Source organism: Drosophila melanogaster, chromosome X, assembly GCF_000001215.4.
Source record: "Drosophila melanogaster chromosome X".
Classification (NCBI taxonomy): Eukaryota; Metazoa; Arthropoda; class Insecta; order Diptera; family Drosophilidae; genus Drosophila; species Drosophila melanogaster.
Genome location: NC_004354.4, coordinates 18,915,132 through 18,934,157, shown reverse-complemented (window position 1 = coordinate 18,934,157; position 19,026 = coordinate 18,915,132). Strand labels below are relative to the sequence as shown.

General features: G+C 38.8%; 1 protein-coding gene across 4 annotated transcripts in view; it reads right to left on the bottom strand.

The window, feature by feature from the left end:
* Positions 1–3,823, bottom strand: part of CG43759 (uncharacterized protein) — a 98,295-nt gene extending 94,472 nt beyond the window's left edge. For 3 of the 4 annotated variants that reach the window (NM_001272769.1, NM_133114.4, NM_001272768.1), the window contains exon 1: positions 3,158–3,823. The gene's annotated coding sequence lies outside the window, so the exon portion shown is untranslated. The remainder of the gene's footprint in view (positions 1–3,157) is intronic. The other variant, NM_001298493.1, reaches the window with a different exon arrangement.
* Between the last annotated feature and the right edge of the window lie 15,203 nt (positions 3,824–19,026).

Sequence of the window (19,026 nt, the reverse complement as noted above, 5' to 3'; positions counted from 1 at the left end):
CATTTTACCCCCTGCATTTTCCCGTTCAAAGAGCAAAGCATTTTGGGGAAACTTTGAGAATTCACACGCAGTCAAGGGAAAAAGACTTCTCTGTCCGCATGTCATATCAAAATTAAAAATTATTTCTTCGAAAGATAATTCCAACTGACATTTGCTGCTGGCCCCGGCAATTCAGGGATCCAAAACGTTGCAAACTTGCTGACATGAAGTCATCAACGTGGTCGAAGGAGTGGAAATTGTTGCTGAGGTCAAGTGGTTGACCGTGAATGAGCGAAAAAAAATGAAAGAAATTGGAAAATATAAGAATGGAAATGGGCAGACAATTGTCATATGAGCAGGAGCATGACAAAACTGTTTTCCATTTTTTTTTTTTTGTCCGCTTTTCTCCAGCGAAGCGCGCAGAGAAAAACTTTGCCACACACACAAGACACAAAGCAATTTGTCGATTATCAAAAGGGTGGAGGAAAATTCTAAAGCAGGGTAGGGGAGCGTGGGGAGGGTGTTTGTCCGGTTAGTCAGAATTTTTTTCTATTTTTTTTTTTTTTTTGTTTTTTGTTCAGACGTTTATCAGCCGAAAGCAATCAAAGTCAAGTTACCATGGGCGGCCGGCGTTTTCCCCTCTCACGGAAAAGACACTTTTCCCCAGATCTGTGCACAGATTGAAAAATCATTTGGAAATTTAATATCTTCAAAGAGTTGAGCCTTTTTTTCGCTCAATTAAAACGGCAACTTCTAGGGAAACTACGAATAGCAGGGAAAAGAACTAAATACGAGTAAATAGAAGGGAACAAGTTTTTATTTAGTGTAAGCAGTTCTCCGATGGCAAAGAATAAATAAAAACCATCTTGGGAAAGCCACAAAGCCCATTATTACTGGCAAGAAACTAAAAACCTAGAAAATATGGGCAAAAATAGCAAAAGACTTGGAAACAATGATTACTGAATGAAATGTACGGAAATGTAAGAATATAATATTACGAATTGGTCAATGGAAAACCGTGTCACATTTTCGATTTATCGGAAAATTTAAAGTCTTTCATTACCAATATACAGCTGGTGAAAGAAAATCAAATGTGCTTCAAAGTTGTGCTGAAAAGTGAAATCCAAGAGAGCAACATTTCTTTATATCAATTTATTTTACTTTTCCTAGCGTTTTCGTCTCTATTTTCCGTTTATTTTCATTTGTCGCACGCGGCGACTGCAATAAAAGTTGAATAAATATAACCTTAAACGGAAGACACCACACCACAGCAAGCAAATAAACAAACAAACAACAAAAACGCTTAAGAAAAACAGCACAAAATCATAAGGCAACGAATAAAAAAAAAAATTCAAATAACAATAAACAATAAACAAGAAAGAAACAAGAAACTTTAGCTGATGCCCACGGCCATTTAAAGGCAAAAAAGAGAGCTAAAGTTACTTCCGAAACTTAATTAATATCTCAAAAATTCGCTGTAAGCGGGCCAAAACTCAACGAATTCATACCACAAATGGTTTAATCTCGCTCTTTAATCTTTAAGCGGTACTATCTGTCCCATATCTCTGTTTCGATTTCCCTGTTCTCAACTATCCATCCATCCATCCATCCATTCAGCATCCCAACTTCAAACACCACATATGGTTTTTCTTTCATTCCGTTTATTCCGTTTCTGATGCGGATTCCCCTTTTGTTTTTATAGCCTGGCTAGGTTCACATAATTCTTGGCCCTCTTTTAATTCCCTATTACAGTTAATGGCGATGTTAACTTGCTTTTTGTGATCTGCCTGATTTATTCGGGCATTTAAAAAATGTCGTGTACAATTTTTTAACTTTGCTTTCCGGCGCCCCAATTCTTTGTGCTTCTTTCTATCACATTATTTCGTGGAAAAAGTGCAGTTTCTATCTTAATTTGGAAAAAGGAATTTGTTACTTGGTGAATCTAGTGAAATGAACTTAAGGTATTGCTTCCAAAGTGACGTAATTTATCTGAACATCAAAGTTTCAATACCATTGGTTTTTTTTTTAAGCGAGAAGCTTATAATTTTAGCTAAAACACAGAACAACTATTTCGATTGCATTTTCTCTTCGCTGTTAATTTTTAATGGAATTTGCTAGTCCCTTGGAATTTTGGTCTTAGCTTCTCCGGGGACTAATTGATCTGCAACTAAAATAAACCGCAAAAATTGAAATTTTTATTTAGATTCCACTTAATTGGCACTCGAATTGGCTGCCGCTCATTAGCCCCCAGAAAACACATTGCATGGCACTTAACAATGTCGCCATCCTCCCCTCTCTCCCGTCCCTTGCCACACCCCCTGTTTTCCCCAATGGTCCGCCATTCAAACTCCCCGCCCCCTCCCTTCCCTAAGGCCATTAAAATGTCATGCACTTGGCGCGCTAGAAACTAAAACCAAAACCACGGTCCAAGTTGACTAAATCGAATTTTATGGGAGCGAAAATGGCTTTTTAAACATTTAAATAAAACCAAAAACTGTAGATTGGCTTTTGGTATTTATCGTTGTTTTAATTTGGAGTCTAGTCCCACATTCATTTTAATAAATTGTAAATTGAATACACACCACCAATGCTTTTTAAACTAAAGAACATGGCTAAAAACAAAAACCGAAACACAAGTCTAATAGCATAATGAACTTTCTTTAAAGAAAACAACCAATTTGCGACTTTATACTACATATTATGTCTCCAAATTGTCTAAAACTAAAAGAAAACTTTAAACTAATAAGTAATATTCTTTAAAAAAATACTTCGAAATGCATTTAACCTTTTAAAGGTAAAATGGCAAAGATTTATAACGCTTATGCTTACGTAAAATCGAAGATCTGAATAGTTAGCCTTTTCTTAAACGACTTTTCAAAGTTGGGTTTTTGAAACCGAAAAATGTTCAACGCTGCAAGTACGAGGTGCGAGAGGGACAGCATAAACGAAAGATGTAGGGTTTTGTTAGGAAGAAACCACAAAAGAGGCACCGATATTATAATGCGAAATGCATAATAAAGAGGAGGAAAAAGAGAGAAGGAGAGGATCTGATCCGCAGATCCTCTCGAAAGAGAGGCGATCTCCCGTCTCGTTCTGTCTCGCGCAAAATGCAAGTGAATGGTGCAACAACAATTTCAATTTTACCGTATTCTCCTACTGCGCTTCTTGTGCTGCTCACCTTTCTTCCTCCTTTTTTTTGTCCGTGTGTGTGTGTGTTCTGCTGTTTCAATTTTTCGGTAAATTTGCAACTTTTGTTTTGTTTCTCGTATTTCTCTCACTTTTTGGCACTGGATTTTAATTCGCAACTTTATCTCCTTGATTTCTTGCACTCACTGATTCGTTGGAATTTTTCGGATTCGTTTTGGGGCACAGTAAAAAAAATTGGTTAATTTTGCAATGCTACATGTAGTTTATGCCTTGTTTTGGTTGTTATTACTTTCGCACCGAAGAACGGGTGGTCAAAAACCGAAAAGAAATTAAAATTGCGCTGGCGAAACGAATTCGATTTTGGTTATTACGAATGACGAAAAGGCAATTGCAGGCGACGAAGAGAAGAAGAAGCTGAAGCAGAAAATAAGGAACCGGTTTATTTCTTTTTTTTTTTCGTTTTCTTTTACTTTATTTGTATTTGTTAACAATTTCTCCGTGGCTCAAATGCACACACACACCGACGCAGCGCAGCAACAATAATATCGAGACACACACAAACAAGCACGCGCGCACCGAAAGGCCGAAAAGCCGAGTTCCGAAATGGTAAATTCCTTCCCGAGTTTATCCCGTGTTTTCCCGTGTTCATCCGACGAACGCCTCTGGAAACGTCCACTGCGAAGTCCAAATTCGATTTGAATCGCGAGCGAAACACCATTTGTACGGCAACTTCACTTTTCGTGTCGAGCGTGTTGCGTGCGACGTCGCCGTTCGTATCGAACTCGTTGGTGCGAGCCGAACGGGTTCATGTTCGAATCGGCCAGGTTCGCGTTCGATTCGAACTCAAGGTCCAAAAATAATCTTGGTAACGAAATCTACTAACAATTCGTTCTTAAGCGCGTTTACCGCATTTTATTAGTTACCTTTTTTTTTAACTTTTTAACTGGAATTGAGTAAAGCTATTTGATTAGTTAAAGATAATTTGTAAATTCTTGAAATCATTGCCTAATTTGTTAAATAATATTTACTAATGTTACTGTTTGTATATTAAAATATCGAAGTTGCTCGTTCGAGCTGCCCGTGTGGACCGTGTTCGAAGCACATAGAGGAAAAGTAAAGAAGTTTTAAGGGAAAAATTGAATAAAGCGAAATGAACTGAACGAAACTGAAGGGAAAACACGAAAAACAAGCTGCTGATGCATCCCATTAATGTTTACAAGCAGGGTATGTGCAATAATTGAAAATAAATATTTGAATTATTAAATGGAGTTTCGTTCTAAAATTATATACATATTTATATGCTTAAAAATGTGTTGAAGGCTAGGAGTATGTTATTTCGTCCAAAGAGATGCTTATATTAATTGTTATAAATATTATGTGCAATACTTTAAATAATTTAAAATTTCCAAAACATGTGTATGAGAAGGCGAGCACTCCTAAAACTATTTGTATATGGCTAGAAAAAGCCTATTGGGGCATAGAATGCATATTATTTGGTTATCCATCAAATAGATAATCCTACAACTTTAATCCGGTTAATGGGTAATCCAAAGTCTGAAAAAAAACACTATAGAATTCCGACTTGTGTCAGTTTTGTGGCTTTATTTTTTTGTGGGCAGGAGTGGACGGGTAACCGGTTCAACAGGATGCAGGAGAGGACTGCAAATCGCTACCAAAACAAAACAAAAGTGGGAAAAAGGAGAAGAGTTCCCAGGTCTCTGCCGTCTCAGTCGCACCCTGCATTCGCCGTCTCGCTCTGGCTATCTTTTGCATTTTGCCAAAGAGGCAAACCAACCTGACAACAATTTTCCTTCCTCTTCTCTCGGCCAAATGCAACTAAAATGGCAAACAGAACCGGTTGAGGCTCGTTCGCCCAAGGAATGCACAAAAACAAGAAGAAATAAAACTAAAGCAGCACCAGCAACAACAAACAGAAACAGCAGCAAAATGCAAGGCAAGAAAAAATAGCAAAAGGCGCAAGGCAGCGACCACAGAAATACAGATCGACCTCGATAAGTTGATCCAGTTAAAACTAAAAGTAATCGAAACTTATTTTCTTTTGAACTAAAGTAAATTTATACGCTATTCAATGAGGCAATGCACTTAATATAAATAATATACATATTAATACATTTTATTTAATACCATACAAATTCAGGGATTTTTTACAACAATTCTTTAATTTCGAAAACATATTTCCCCATATTATCCTTATAAAAATGACTCTTAAAACTTCAAATTTAAATGGGAATAAAAGACACAATTAACATTTAAAAAGTGACATTTAAAGGAAAATTTTACCAAGACCGGTCAACTTAGCCAGACCGCACTGTAATCCAGCAGTTTCGGTCAGTTGAAGTCTCTGGCAAGCCCCCCTCACCCCGTTGCGCTGGCCGTTCAAAATGAAAACCAAAAGGAATGACATAAATCTGCGTGGCAAACAAAAGACTCAGGCAACGAACGTGCCACAAAAGCGTGTTGCAACAAAAGCTCAAAAGCCTGCAACTGGATTACTGTTACACGAAAAGGTGCGAAAAGGACGGCAATGGCGAGGCCTGGCAACGAGCTGGCAGGAGCGAGGAAGACAGCAACACGGGGTCAAATGTTGCGGGTCCGCGAACTTTTGTAGGTGAATTGACTTCTGCTCGAGTCACCCCAAAAATGGTAAATGGGTGGGAAGCAATCAGCGGATGCGGCGAGAGGCGAGAAAAGGGCGGCAAATGGGGCAGCGACAGAGCGAGATAGCACAGCCATGAAAGACGTCTTCTAAAAAAAAGGAACTTTTAAATACAATGCTACGAACTTTAATCATTGATCAACAGATTGTTCTTCTCCCAAAGTTTAAAGCCAAACTTTATCAGCAAGGCCAAGAAATTACATCTAATTTTTCGCTTCTAATTAAATCATAAATAGAAGAAATTAAGTAAATAGTCCCTAGATTTTCAAGTTAGAGCATATTTAAAATTGCTTTAAAAATCAAAAGCCCTATATTATATTTCTTATTATTGTAAAATGTTGTCTGAAATGTAAAAAAGTCCACTAAAGTCAGCCATAGAAAAGTGCAACGAAGCGTAAAATTTAACGTATAATTAAACAGTAGTAACACAGTAGTGCCTAATTATGCAGGTTAAATGTGGTGACTAATGGCACTCTTAATTCGGGGTCTCACATATCATATTTCGTTACGAGGCATAATTCGGGCCAAAATAGAATCAAATTTAAGCTAAGCTTAGCAGAAAGTGTAGTTGAACTAAGTGCCGATGATATTGTATTTGATTTAATTGTGTCGCCGTTTAACTCTTGACCAAAACTATTTCTGCTGTTACATAAAATATAATATATATTATTGTAATATTTCTATAAATTTAATTAAAATATTTGTGATAGATACTATATATTAGGGCTAAAATAATTAATTGCCCACACAGCGAAGTTTCGTTATAACCAATTCAATGCCGAACTTTGGACAAAGTCCCAATTATTCTACCAATCGAATTAAGAAATTGCAATAATGTGAACTGCACAATTGGGCAATTGTCAGATATATATGTGTATATGCAATAGGCAACTAAAACCCACCCCACGCCCCTCCCTCGATTCACACCATTATTTTGGGTGACCATTAAAGCCCCATTTGGAGGCCGAACTCTGAACTTTATTGTTTCTGCTCGCTGGTATTTTCATCGTATCACTCGAGTCTCATTTATTGTTCTGCGGTTTTGTTTTCCTATTGACTGCGCCCGCCGTTGGTTCGCTTTTCTTTTCTTTTTCATTGGTGGCCACTTAGAAGCCGCCACACACAAAACACTACGGCAATCGGCGCAAATTTGCTGCGCACCACGAAAAAATATGACCCAAAATAAGAAGGAGACAAGCGGCCAGTAAAAAAATAAACGAAATGAAAAAACCGCAAAATAAATAAGACGAAAATTATGCAAAGCGCAGACAAATGCGCAAATTTGAAAAATGCCACAGCAACAACAATGCCAGCAGCTGCGCTCCAAAGTAGCACCCCCCCCCACCACCTCTCACTCACCACCAACACACACAAATCGAGAAAAAAGTGCGGGCTCCCCATGCGACGCAGAGTTCTCATCGGCGATTTATCGATACCCTAATCACAAAAATTACCATGATCAACTCTTGAAAAATACGCATTTTTCAAAGATATTTGAAAATATTTGAAGAAATTGGTTTCATTTCGCAATTTATGATCGAAATTCTAGTCTAGTAGTTTGGATACATTTCTTTTGCATAGCATAGCATAGCATATTTTGAAAAAGAAGTATTCTGCCGCTTGAAACCAATTTTAATTTTCATAAAATACAATATGTACGTACATATATACAACAAACCCAAAAATATGTACGCGTGAATATGTGCGCAATTACAATAGTTTCCCCAAACTTCGGCGCTTTTTTTTCTTCCAAAAAATGAAAACTACACAAGAAAGTTCAGGCTGCTTTAAAAGAAGATAAATAATAATTTTAAACAATTTCATTAGCTGTAATATCTTGTTTATGTCTTCAATTTCATATTTGTTTTTCACATAGGTTTGGTTAGTTTAATGCAATGCTTTTACAGGGTATTCGAAATCCGCGACAGTTAAATTCGAAGCGGCGCTTGACTTTGCTAATGGGTCTCATTCGCCGCTCAAAGTCGTTGTACCTCTTGGTCCGGTTCGTTTTCGTTTTCGGTTTCTGTGTTTCGGTTTTTTTTTTTTTTTTTTGGTTTGGGTTTTTGTTTTGCTTTCAGTTAACTTGGCCAAAATGGGCGGGGGCGGGCCGACAAAAAAGGGCGTTGCTGCTGCCGCTGTTGCTGCTGCTGCTGCGGCCTATGTTGAACAAATATTACTCATGGCTCTTGGCCTGGCCCGATCATGTTGAACAGCATAGCTAACACCCAGGAACAACGTGACGAACAACCAACAACGATCGTCGAACGATGGAACAACGAACAGCGAACAACGAACGACGAGCGGCAAAAGTTGACTTCAAGTTGTGCTGACTGATTGTCATGGCACGATAATGAAATAACATTTCCATACCCTCACCAAAGCCAGTTCCATATGAACTGTGATTATCCCAACAGCCTGTGATGACTAAATTGCAAAATAAGAATGCCTTCAAATAGATTTTGGGTTTACTAATCGATCATGGATTACTAATATATAACCATTTAGTGGGCTAGAATATTAAACAAATTCGAGATAATCTAGTAATTAATAGTTAACAGTCCCTAATTGTTTGGTTACTACAAAATGTTATATTCCTTTTATTCCTGAATTACGATACCACATTGCACATCAGAGTATGTAAGATTATATCAAAAGCATAACCCGATATATGAGGAGAATTATTTAATATTTCATAATTTATACCCCATTTAAAAGTGGAATATATTTGAAAGCTGCCTTTTTGTTTAGGCCAAATTGAAGTGACCCAATGAACAAGTGTATTTCAAATTTCGTCCCAACGAAACGTGCCTTCTTTTCTCATTATTTTTTTTTTTCGACTTTTATGCCGTACAAGTATAGATGGTTTGTGCGGCATATAGTTGGAATATGTGACTTTATGTGGCATAGTTTCTTGGACAGAGACCGGCTAAAACGAACGTGCAGCAACGCAAGGGGCGTTCTTAATACGTTTTCTTGCTTTTTGTCAGTTTTTTTTTGTTTTTTTTTTTTTTTTGTGTTTTGTATTTTGTTTGTCAAACGACTGCGCGACTTTGTTGGATCTTCGGGGTCTCCTCTTTAGAATGCAGGTTGCGCATGCGCAGGGGAAAATTCGAGGTGCGCTTACATGCAGTATGTGGTATCATAATCATATTATTTATGATTGTATTTGTTCTGCGCCCGGCCGAACGGATACGTCGCCTCAATGGCAATGTGGCAACGTAATTGCCGTTTTGTGGTTTCCACTCGCCGCTACATGATGCTTGTGCGGTGTTGAATGTTGCGAAGTGGCACAGTGCCTACAATTTTTGTAGTTGCACTCGAATATTATCACGTAATTAGTCCGCAAATTTATGTATTCAAATGGCAGAGCTGAAGGAAATCAAAAAATTCTAAATAATTATTTAACTCGAATTAAAGAAAGACTTTAAATTGTAAATCATTCATGTACTTGCCCATTTTCAATCCTAAATTGTAAATATTTAAAAAACTTGGCCAAGAATCGATATATAACTTTGTAGTAGCAATTCTTACCCCTTATACGTTATAAAAATGATCATTTCTTATTTTGAACGACCATACATAGTTGCGCAATTGAAGTTCCTGTCTAATGAGCCCACTGTGCCATTGCCGTTTGCTCATTTTGCCAGGCATCTTTTGTGTGCCACTCACTTCACTTCACTTCACTCCAGCTCACTCCACATTCACATCCACATCAACTTCAACTTCAAATGGACTGGCGACTGGCCACAAAAGAGCATGGATCGATGGATGGCTGCAGCTCCATGGAGCATGTGTTTTTGCCATTTTCAAGGGCACTCGTTGTCTCGCTTCATGGGAAAAGGGGGGGTGTGGGGGCGGGATTGGTGGCGGGGGCATTTAAGGAGGGGGAGTCCAGTTGACTGAAGCTGTCCAACCCGTTGAAACGCTTATCGATCGGTGCCTCGATTTCGATTCCGATTCCGAGCCTATGAATCATTTGTCAATTGTTCCAAACGAAATGCAAATTGCTTTGGGCCCCTTTCGCCCTCTCTCTCTCTCTCGCACAGCCTGTTGCTTTCTCCTTCGCACATCCGAGTGTGGAGTGTGAATCATATGGGGGCGCCTATATATCTCCATACTTGCCCTAGGCCATTGTACCACGTACATAGATATACCTGCTAAATGCGATTACACGATTGGTAACATGGCGAATTATTCACTCTAAAATGGCTATTTGAATATATTATGGCCATGTGGAAATAGTGTTCCATATTTTTCGTTCACGTATCACAGCTTCATTGTGGAAATGGATTTTCTGTGTCTCATGTAGTTTATCTATAAGTTTTACCAAACGTAATATTTCACTGCCCATCTATTTGTTGTTTGCTACATACAAACATATATCTATTGTATATAGAGGCCAATCCGAAAACGATGTAAAAAAAACCTAAGATACGGTAAGTTATTGAGAAATTATGGGAAATATGCAGCAGAAGAATAAGATGCAGAGGAAAATGCAGCCATGCAAATATGCGTGGCGATAACGGAGTCTTGACTCGACACCGAGTTGAGAGGGCTCCACCTTGGGCTTACACTGGGAGAAAAAACAGCTAATATCTTTATTTGACTCAAAAAAAGTAAGGATAATTACATAGAGTTTTTTAAGGGGAGCATGTTAACGAAAGCAATGTGCTTTTGAACCTTCATTTACATACCACAACGCAATTCCAATTCACTTCTTCTAACTTCACTTTTTGTGCAGTGCAATCCAAGCTCATGGGAGAACTTTTCTTTTCGCCCTCCGCCGGCTCTCTTTGGCCACAGCCACAATTCATTTAGTTTCATTTCCATGGGCCAGTCTGTCGATTGAAGGCCACTGAGCAATGCACGGAGATAACTCCGCCTGATTCCAGTCGCAGTCGCAGTTCAGGCCCGACTTTGGCGTCCAAGTCCGAGTGGCGGTCAATGTTTCTGGCTGATGGCTGATGGCATCATGCTGTTCACAGCCACGGCAGTAATCTACAAACATTTTTGGATGCAAAGCATTCCGAGAGGGGATCGGAGTTGGCTGGAAGGGGCCAAGATCTATGCATATTGGGCCATTCGGCTTGCGGCCTCAACCGCGCACAGTGGGCCGCCATACAAATTAAAAACACATTCAGAAAAAAAAAAAAAATAGAGGAAATAACGAAACACGAAAATAGCACTAAAATCCAAATTGAAAATTTAATTAGGTGGATAAGACGCAGCTGGCGAGTGATGAAATGTATTTGACAAAATAAGCCCATTTAATCCAGATTAAAGTTGCCTAATGTGGCCATAAACGATGCTTACAAGGTGAGTTAATTGAAAAGATAAAATAGTTCAGCAAAACAAAGTTTTTTAACCAACCAAATGGCAACAGATGTATTTACTTTAAAATCCATGACAATTTGGAAATAGTTGAGACCCTAAGAGGTCATCAAATTTGTACAGAAAATGTAAAACAAAAATGTTTAACTTGCTGAAAAAATAAAATTCTAGAGAAATAGCAATTTTGAATTGTTTCAATTGTAGCAAGTGATATTCTATGCGAAATGTCTCCAGTTGAAAGATTATTACAATAGTTATATAGCAGACAAAACCGATATATTCACTTTTTCCAATCAGCGTTGGGGTCACCTTTTGCAAGATATAAGACCCAAATCAAAATTGTCGGTAATCAAATTTGGTTTGGAATTCAAGCCAATGTCGAAAGGTTTAAATGTCACTCAAAAATAATTGCGGAAAAGTATTCTCAACCCCAATTGCTTGAACTTTATTCGCGGTACTGAAGAACTGAGGAACTGAGAAACTGAGGAGCCTTCGGTGGGTCATGTTCAGGTTCTAGGTTGCCCACTGAAATGGGCAAAAACCACTGTGGTGCGAAGTGGGTTCGTGTAATGCGATTCAATCAATCCGTTCATCGCATTTTCCACTGCAGCAGTTGGCTTCACTTGGCCAACGAGCTGAATTGGCCGCCGTTCTCCAATGGAGTTGGCTTATTCACTTGCGATCGCTATCGTGGCTGCTGTGATCTTGGCCTGGTTGTCAAGTTCTAATCCCCCGACTCGAAAAACCAAATACTGCCCTATACCCTTATAGCTATGAATCATTTCAAGCGTTTGCTAATTTATTCGAAACGTATATTTAATTAGATCTCGAGATAAAAAATTAATTTAACGCTCAGAATTAACTGCTGATTTATTCAGAGCAAATATTCACTTAGCCGAACTCTCACTCCTGATTTTTCACCTGTGTGCCATTCACTCGCCACGCCCACCATTCCAACCATATGATTATCAACTAAATTGTATAATTTACTCCATTCGGTGGCGTGGTTAGAGGGGCAAGCGGGGTGAGCGGATTTTGAGCGGCTTTTATTCACTTCAAGTCGCTCGGCAAAGTGCTTTTTGAATCGGTTTAGTGAATGGAACTAAAATTCGAAAGAGAAACATAAATAAATTTACCAAAAATAGAGGCAGCAACTGACAAGTCGTTGGTGTTATTATTGGACTGGAAACACAAATCGTGAAATGGAAGCACAAAATGTGCATAAAAAAAAAGTCGAATGATTAATCGAAGCAAATCAGTGAGTGTTTGAATAATCACATTAGCTGCGTTAGCTGTGTTTTAACTTTTAAGTGTTTCGGCAATTCTTTTGTAGACCCACGTTTTTTAACAACTACAGATGCGAATTAAAGTGGACGACATTATTTTTTCATAAAATGCGCTCTATATTCGAACAGTTTAAATTATTCCGAATGCAATTGCAGTATTTGTGGATTTTTCTCAATTTTTTGACCTACCAGTTTTGATTTCCCACTGCTGCATTTGCAGTTCGTTTGCACCGCGAGTATAAATCAAAGGCAAACAATTAAACATTCTTCGACTCGATTCCCAGACAATGTGTTGCGCCACCCCCCCTGTACACCACCCCCTCCCCCACCAAGCCAAACCCCAACCATCCCCCCCATCCACAACCTTTGATTATGTCTTGGCTTAATTGCTGTAAATGTGCGGCTGCAGTTGGAGTCGCAGTCACAATTGCCTGCCCATAGTTGGGTGTTGCACTTGGACACACTCTCACACACTCGGCACACACACCAGCTCGCCCATGCACTGGGCGAAATAGTGTGTGCAATGTGAGTGGAGTACTCTTCGGATTTGCATAGCTACCATTCTAATGATTTTACAATTTAATTTAAGCATAATTACGAAAAGTTTCGTTCATGATATAAAAATCATTATAAAATGTTTGAGTTTTTTAATTGAATTAACACCGCTTTAGCATATTCCACAACAGGAAACTTGTGTTGAAATGTCTCATTTTTTGCAGTGTAAGTTGTGGATTGTGTCGCAGTCTGAAGTTGTCTAAAATTTGACAGTTGTATGAGATTTATGACGCCGCGCACTCGATCATATTTGACTTAATTGACAGCGGCAGCCACGACAAACTGCCATCGGCATCTGTCAGTCGTCGCAGCAGCCGCAGAAAGAGAGGCAAGATGGTGGTGCGACAGAGACGGAGGCATGGCGTAGGAGGGAACTAGAAGGAGGAGGAGCCGAGCGGTGGGGCGAAGGCGTTGAAGACTTGTTTGTCCAACGCTGCTCTAATTTTAGTCTGTCTCACTTGATTGTAAGCCTCAAAAAAAAAAAGGTGTAAAGTACCGGCGACCCAAAAAATACCCGCTCGACAAACCTTATCATCTTCCTCTTCCCATGCTCAACCAACACTTATTTCATACCCTGTACTCAGACGGAGCTAACTTTGGAGTATAGATTCCGTTTTATTACACGCATACTTTAAGTCAGCTGATTTTGTGTGTAATTCCTAATCAACTACTAAACTAAACTCTTGCTAAGAGCTTACAAGTGCATTGTACAAAGGATCTTGGTGCTTTATTACTTATAAACAACATTAAAAATATTATTATTTTAGTTATATATTGAAACTCGTATGCAAACTTAAACTACACGGTATGCTTTAGTCGTCATAACTTTCTTTAGATTTGAAATGCCTCGCGCGCATCAAAGAAATCAATTACAATGAAATCTGATTTTTTCGTGTTGCTCTTGGTTATCTTTTTGGGTTCCTACCACCCCCACCCCCACTATATAGCAATGGTTGGTCGGAGTGGGGGGGGGGGAGTCGACTGAAAGAGGGGCCGGGTTACTGCACTTTGACTAAGTGCGTCCGACGAGCAATAAAAATAATAAGAACGAGACGAAAGAGTGCGAGATTCGTGGCTCAGAAATGAGGAGTGATGGCGGTAGTGGAGTGGCAATACATGGAGGGATCGCCAGAATGTGACCATCGCCATCACCTCCTCCTCCTCCCTTCTCCCTGTTCCCGCCACACCCACTTATTCCTAGATGCCATTCGCCCAACATAAATTGGACACATTGTTGATAAAGCGCAACTTTATACGCTTCATATGAAGCTTTCTGTGGATTTGTGTGCGTTTTATGTGCCTGTGGGCACGGAGAGAAAAACAACAACGTTACGCAACTTTTTCAATCAAAATTGTTTACCAACAAAATAATCTCAATTCGATCAATGCAAACCGCAGACCTAATGATACACATTTTAAAGTTTTTTTTTTTTTTTTAAAGTTATTCGACTCAAAAATGCAGTTAAAGTCTGGGTAATGTTATTCTGAAGTTAAGTGGCAGGATTTCGGGGTCAGCAGTACAAGTTTAGAATGTTGATAAAGATATCACATAATATTACAAAGTTTATTGGGTGTTTTGTGAACAACTCAGTTATTTTCTTCTATGTGTTGTTTTATTTTTACAAATTGTAATAGCTATTAAGTGACACTAAGATGTTTTCTTTCTTTTATAATCAACAAAATCAATCTAAGCAGCTGCACGCTTTTTTTGCCAGTGTGTTTTAACCAGACGCCATCATCATCATCATCATCATGATGATGAGCACCATCGACTGCTTAATCATCATCCGCTTTTGTCATCATCATTATCGTCTTCATCATCTCCATGGTGGACGTCATTGCTGCAGGTCCCATCAATGGCTTTCATCATTCAACATTGTTATCAGTGTTGGCGGCTGTGGCAACAGCAAGAACAACAGCACTTGTCGTGCCACACATGCCCCAAACACCCTCTGATTTGCCACCCGTTAACTGGTCTATGGAATTACGCTGCAAAAATAGCGAAATAAAAACCAAAATTGCAGAAAGGAGGAAAACAAAAAAAAGATGAAAACAAAACGAGTATAGTAGCAGGCAGGAGACTCGAATAAATGCTGATAGTGTTGAATGTGCCGCATAAATGGCGCTCAAATGACAGCCGCACATATCCAGAGATAGAGCCAAAGCTATAGCCGCACTTAGATACAGATACTGCTGCTGGCCCCAAAAGACTCCAAGTCGACTCTTAATGAACTGCAGCGCAAAAAAAGATGCTGACATGGGGGCAAAAGATGGGTTTTGGGTGCAGAGGAATTTGACTCATTCCTGGAAACCGAAATTGCAAATTATCATGTGTTAAATATAAGAATCTAATGTAAATTGAAACACGAATAATATTTTTGGATAGTGATGTACATACGTGAGTCATATTACAACAAATCAATGAAGTAGTCGAGATTTATTAGTTGGACAAAAGATGGTATAATAATATCTGCTGTCAAATTAGATTCCTAAAACTTTAAATAATAAGAAACGAAAAAATTTAAAATAATTTATACAACCGAAAAATTTAAGAACCTGAAAGCATCTCGTTCTAAAATATATTTTAATATTTTAAAGTAAGCTTAAGTAACTTTAAGTTTATTAAAAACCCATAATCGATATACAAATATTAATGAGAACAAAATATATCTCTAATACCTACATATCTACCTGTATACTAATAACAAAAAAGTAATAATAATATCTTATAAATTGCCAAAAGATAAATATTTTTAAAATCCTAAAATCCATATTGCCATTTCGAGAACCCATATCGAATGAGCCATATTTTGTGTTCACAATTCGCTCACATTTTAATGGCCGCGCGCTTTGTTTCTCGATTTATTTCTGCTGCGTGATTTGGCTTAATAAATGTTTATTTGCATATTCCTCTGGCATTAAGCCCTTTATTTTTTGGCATTTATTTAATTGGTATATTTGTCACTCACACAGACGCAGACAGACGGACACCGAATACAAATTGTTATGGCCGAATTTTTTATTAATATTTACATAAATCCATTTCTGCTCAGTTTTCGTTTATTTGGCTGCCCGCAATTTTTTCGGGTCGCTTGTTTATTTCATCATTCGTATGTGTGTTTTTATGTTTTTTTTTTTTTTGGTATTTATTTGCTGTTTTGTTTTAATTTTTGTGTGCAGTTTGCTTCCTTCTGTTTCTGTCTGCAGGCGTTTTGTCGGTTGATAGATTGCAGCTGGTCGAGGGTATCTGGTTGCCCCAACTGCTTGCATACCCATTACCAGCAACGTACTGGCAAAGGGGTATGATCGATTTATTCAATTTAATGTGAATATTATGAGTATTTGTTATTAATACTCAAAGTAAAGACGTTGTTAATACTTACTCCCCACTGTGAATTAAAAGTTATTAATAAACTATATACTTTAAGGTAACTTGACTAATTTCGTGGCAACAAAGTTATGCCGCTTAAAAAGTTCATGAACTTGGTAATGAGTTTCTTGCCTTGCATTCTGAATCAGAATGACAGAAGACGCACCGAGTGGCGGCGGCCAACATGGCGGATGATGATTTTTGTGCAGCCCTAACACAGCATCAGACAATTCGATCAGTTTCCGCTTCCTGTCGCAGATTTTTTTCTCCTTGCCCGCGCTCTTTTTTATGCGTTTCTGCCAATTTTTCATACATGTGTGCGTCCGTCTGGCCGTGTGTGTGTGTGTGTGCTGCTGCTGCTGCTGCTGTATTGGTGTGCTGAGAAAATTGCCCAGCTAATGGCTATTAAGGCAGACAGAAAACTGAAAGCAGAAAACTGCGAGCTGGAAACTGAACTGCAAACTACAAACTCGAAACTCGAATTCGGCCCGAAGTCCTCGTGAAATGCTGAAGCTGAAATGCGTTCCGAAATTGCATTTGTCGCTCGTTAAGTTCTTGTTCCATTTACAGTTCTCATTTTGTTGGTCGTCCGGCTTGCTTTTTCTTAGCTAATTTATTATTGAGACCCGTTTTCCCTCTCTGCCTTTCTGACCCATCTGTCAAACGAGCTGTCAAATTATTAAGCGTTACGCGGACATGGGAAATTTTCCAGAAGCTCTGGTCAAAAGGATTCACCCATAAAGATTTGCAATGCAATGCATAATGACTTCAATGGGGTATATGGGAATTAAATTGTTAACATAAGCTGTATATATGTCTTATAATATATGCGTATTATTTTATTTATATAACCTTAACAATTGGTTTAACTTCTATATTAATAAGATAAATAGCTTATTATTATTTGTGATATTTTATAAGCATTACTTAATCATTTTAGAATGAGAATAGCTATATATGTTTTCATATATATGTTTATATTGTAGATTAAATTTGAAATGCAGCCAACGTATGTAGCTGTAGCGCTATAAGGAATGGGTATGCATTAGTGCATATAAATATATTAAAGTCGTTATGTTAGAGTGCCACGCATAGACGCCAGTCAAAGCCCCCAAGATTGATCACCATCAGAAGACCCCGTCTTTCGCTTTTCATTTCGTTTTATTATATTTTTATGTTTCTTCGTGCTTGTTGCACTTTTCAAATGCTGAACTGCATTTTCAGGGGCAGCTTGGCAATCCGTCAAGGGGAGGGGGGATGGTTGTGCTGTTTGTGGAAATTAAGGGTAAAGGAGGGCTTACACTTGACCATCTCTTACCCCCCTTCCCTTCCCTTCGCCAACCACCTTTGTTCACACTCCGCATCGCAAGTAATTCATCAGCCACGCATTCCCATTGTTTCCCCACTTGACTTGCCAGCCACCACCCTCCCCCCCACTCTCCCCTTCCAGATGCCTCTCCGCTGACGCATGTCACCCCCACCTGTCCCACCACCCCCCCCCCCCTTGCCCCTCTCACCGCCAGGAAGACGGATGTGAACGCGGAACACGCACTTGCCGTCGATTTGCTTAATTAGTGAGCGTAAGAAGGCCGCAGGGTTACACAACACGAAAACGATGACAATTTGTAGATACATTGATATATATAATACAGTTACTTTCCATTATGATTCAAAAGTGTATAATTTTGGAAGAGTTCGGTTAGTTCTTGATAGTTTTCTTCGCCAAGATTTGCTGGCTTACGTACAACATTGATTTCCAATTACACTTTGAGATGCATTCCGAAGCAACTTTTTAAGTTTTTTTCTTTTTCGCTCAGTGTAAGCTGGCTATTATAACCTTAGGCCAAAGAGGCAAGAGCATAAAATTAGCAAGTAACCTCAAAAGTTGAGTATTTTCTTAGTTTCGCAAGGGATATATGTACATAGAGGGGTGTACTTACTCATTGTGAACGTCATTTTTCATGAAGCTCTCGAATTCTACGATACTTTTGCAGACCAAAGGTGCTCTATTCCTCCGAAAACTTTCCCCTTTTTGGCATTCATTATCCAACTTTATGTATTTGTAGTTTCGCCCGAAGGGTCCACAAAGTTCTGTGTGATTCTGATTCTGATTCTGGGTAATGCCAGATATCCATCTCCCATTTTATGCACACCGTGGTCTTTAGTTTCTCTGGTGCTCTTGTGTTTATGGGTCTTGCGACTCCCTTATCTCGCAGTGTCGTCGATCAAACTTCTATGGGCTGCACACTCGGAACATCTATCTTGCTATTTTTCCCCATTTTGTGTTGCTTCTATGACCATTACCCTATTCCTACCTCGATTCTATATCGCTTTGTCGCACGCGTTTTTCATGGTCGAGAAAGGTGCGTGTGAAGTTTTTAATTTTCAACATTAATTCAGAGACAATTCGTTGTCTCCGCGTCTGTTCCGACTTTTTGTTTTTTTTTGTCCAAAGGCGACGAAGCGTGTCCAATTTTTTTCTGTTCTGTTAGTTTTGGTTAGACACCTACGAAGAAAAAAAAAAAAAGAGGAGAAATTAATGAGCAGTGCTAAATCCACAGAATGTCAGTGCAGAAATCAACAGAGTGTCAGACGAGAAGGAAAGGAGAAGATTGGAGTCCGCAGACCATAATGAGTCCTAATGGCCCCACTGCCACCGGCAGCTGTTCCAGATCCCTAAC